Source organism: Grampus griseus, assembly GCF_964374135.1.
Source record: "Grampus griseus genome assembly, chromosome: X".
Taxonomy (NCBI): domain Eukaryota; kingdom Metazoa; phylum Chordata; class Mammalia; order Artiodactyla; family Delphinidae; genus Grampus; species Grampus griseus.
This window is the reverse complement of record NC_138999.1, coordinates 41,012,865-41,016,878: the sequence shown is the minus strand read 5'-3', so window position 1 is coordinate 41,016,878 and position 4,014 is coordinate 41,012,865.

Here is a 4,014-nt window from a genome sequence, read left to right as displayed (position 1 = left end):
ACCTTAAGAAACAGGAAACATCTCGAATAAACAACCTAACCTTGTACTTAAAGCAATTAGAGAAAGACGAACAAAAGAACCCCAAAGTTAGCAGAAGGAAAGAAATCATAAAAATCAGATCAGAAATAAATGAAAAAGAAATGAAGGAAACGATAGCAAAGATCAATAAAACTAAAAGCTGGTTCTTTTAGAAGATAAACAAAAATTCATAAACCATTAGCCAGACTCATCAAGAAAAACAGGGAGAAGACTCAAATCAATAGAATTAGACATGGAAAAGGAGAAGTAACAACTGACACTGCAGAAATACAAAAGATCATGAGAGATTACTACAAGCAACTCTATGCCAATAAAATGGACAAACTGGAAGAAATGGACAAATTCGTAGAAATGCACAACCTGCCAAGACTGAATCAGGAAGAAATAGAAACTATGAACAGACCAATCACAAGCACTGAAATTGAAACTGTGATTAAAAATCTTCCAACAAACAAAAGCCCAGGACCAGATGGATTCACAGGTGAATTCTATCAAACATTTAGAGATGAGCTAACACCTATCCTTCTCAAACTCTTCCAAAATATAGCAGAGGGAGGAACACTCCCAAACTCATTCTACGAGGCCACCATCACCTTGATACCAAAACCAGACAAGGATGTCACAAAGAAAGAAAACTACAGGCCAATATCACTGATGAACATAGATGCAAAAATCCTCAACAAAATACTAGCAAACAGAATCCAACAGCACATTAAAAGGATCATACACCATAATCGAGTTGGGTTTATTCAAGGAATGCAAGGATTCTTCAGTATACGTAAATCAATCAACGTGATACACCATATTAACAAATTGAAGGAGAAACACCATATGATCATCTCAATAGATGCAGAAAAAACTTTCGACAAATTTCAACACCGATTTATGATAAAAATCCTGCAGAAAGTAGGCATAGAGGGAACTTTCCTCAACATAATAAAAGCCATATATGACAAACTCACAGCCAACATCGTCCTCAATGGTGAAAAACTGAAACCATTTCCACTAAGATCAGGAACAAGACAAGGTTGCCACTCTCACCACTATTATTCAACATAGTTTTGGAAGTTTTAGCCACAGCAATCAGAGAAGAAAAGGAAATAAAAGGAATCCAAATCAGAAAAGAAGAAGTAAAGCAGTCACTGTTTGCAGATGACATGTTACTATACATAGAGAATCCTAAAGATGCTACCAGAAAACTACTAGAGCTAATCAATGAATTTGGTAAAGTAGCAGGATACAAAATTAATGCACAGAAATCTCTGGCATTCTTATACACTAATGATGAAAAATCTGAAAGTGAAATCAAGAAAACACTCCCATTTACCATTGCAACAAAAAGAATAAAATATCTAGGAATAAACCTACCTAAGGAGACAAAAGACCTGTATGCAGAAAATTATAAGACACTGATGAAAGAAATTAAAGATGATACAAATAGATGGAGAGATATACCATGTTCTTGGATTGGAAAAATCAACATTGTGAAAATGCCTCTACTACCCAAAGCAATCTACAGATTCAATGCAATCCCTATCAAACTACCACTGGCATTTTTCACAGAACTAGAACAAAAAATTTCACAATTTGTATGGAAACACAAAAGACCCCGAATAGCCAAAGCAATCTTGAGCATGAAAAACGGAGCTGGAGTAATCAGGCTCCCTGACTTCAGACTATACTACAAAGCTACAGTAATCAAGAAAGTATGGTACTGGCACAAAAACAGAAAGATAGATCAATGGAACAGGATAGAAAGCCCAGAGATAAACCCACGCACATATGGTCCCCTTATCTTTGATAAAGGAGGCAGGAATGTACAGTGGAGAAAGGACAGCCTCTTCAATAAGTGGTGCTGGGAAAACTGGATAGGTACATGTAAAAGTATTAGATTAGATCACTCCCTAACACCACACACAAAAATAAGCTCAAAATGGATTAAAGACCTAAATGTAAGGCCAGAAACTATCTAACTCTTAGAGGAAAACATAGGCAGAACACTCTATGACATAAATCACAGCAAGATCCTTTTTGACCCACCTCCTAGAGAAATGGAAATAAAAACAAAAATAAACAAATGTGGCCTAATGAAACTTCAAAGCTTTTGCACAGCAAAGGAAACCATAAACAAGACCAAAAGACAACCCTCAGAATGGGAGAAAATATTTGCAAATGAAGCAACTGACAAAGGATTAATCTCCAAAATTTATAAGCAGCTCATGCAGCTCAATAACAAAAAAACAAACAACCCAATCCAAAAATGGGCAGAAGACCTAAATAGACATTTCTGCAAAGAAGATATACAAACTGCCCACAAACACATGAAAGAATGCTCAACATCATTAATCATTAGAGAAATGCAAATCAAAACTACAATGAGATATCATCTCACACCAGTCAGAATGGCCATCATCAAAAAATCTAGAAAGAATAAATGCTGGAGAGGGTGTGAAGAAAAGGGAACACTGTTGCACTGCTGGTGGGAATGTGAATTGGTACAGCCACTATGGAGAACAGTATGGAGGTTCCTTAAAAAACTACAAATAGAACTACCATATGACCCAGCAATCCCACTACTGGGCATATACCCTGAGAAAACCATGATTCAAAAGGAGTCATGTACCGAAATATTCATTGCAGCTCTATTTACAATAGCCCGGAGATGGAAACAACCTAAGTGCCCATCATCGGATGAATGGATAAAGAAGATGTGGCACATATATACAATGGAATATTACTCAGCCATAAAAAGAAATGAAATTGAGCTATTTGTAATGAGGTGGATAGACCTAGAGTCTGTCATACAGAGTGAAGTAAGTCAGAAAGAAAAAGACAAATACTGTATGCTAACACATATATATATGGAATTTAAGAAAAAAATGTCATGAAGAACCCAGGGGTAAGACAGGAATAAAGACACAGACCTAGTAGACAATGGACTTGAGGATATGGTGAGGGGGAAGTGTAAGCTGTGACAAAGCGAGAGAGAGGCATGGACATACATACACTACCAAACATAAGGTAGATAGCTAGTGGGAAGCAGCCACATAGCACAGGCAGATCAGCTCCGTGCTTTTTGACCACCTGGAGGGGTGGGATAGGGAGGGTGGGAGGGAGGGAGACAGAAGAGGGAACAGATATGAGAACATATGTATATGTATAACTGATTCACTTTGTTATAAAGCAGAAACTAATGCACCATTGTAAAGCAATTATTCTCCAATAAAGATGTAAGAAAATAATAAAAAAAATACTAAGGTATTATTTAAAAAAAGTATAGTTGATTTATAACGTTGTGTTCATTTCTGCCATACAGCAAAGTGTTTCTTATACATATATATATTCTTTTTCATACTCCTTTCCATTATGGTTTATTACAGGATATTGAATATAGTTCATTGTGCTATATACAGTAGGACCTTGTTGTTTATCCATTCTATATATAATAGTTTGCATCTGCTAATCCCAAACTCCCAATCCTTCCCTCCCCTACTCCCTGCCACTCAGTTTTTGACATTGTTTTTTTTTTCTTTAAGGAAGTGGCTTCCCTGGTGGTACAGTGGTTAAGAATCCACCTGCCAATGCAGGGGACACGGGTTCAATCCCTGATCCGGGAAGATCCCACATGCCATGGAGCAACTAAGCCCATGCACCACAACTACTGAGCCTGCACGCTATAGCCTGTGAGCCACAACTACTGAGCCCGCGTGCTGCAACTACTGAAGCCTGTGCGCCTAGAGCCCGTGCTCCGCAACAAGAGAAGCCATCGCAATGAGAAGCCCGTGCACCGCAATGAAGAGTAGCCCCTGCTTACCGCAACTAGAGAAAGCCCACGTGCAGCAACAAAGACCCAACACAGCCAAAAATAAATAAATAAAATAAATTTATTTAAAAAAATCAGATATCATTAAAAAAAAGAAAGTGGTCCCAGACTTGAGAACGAAGGTGTTCATCATTTGGATTACTCCAAAAGTT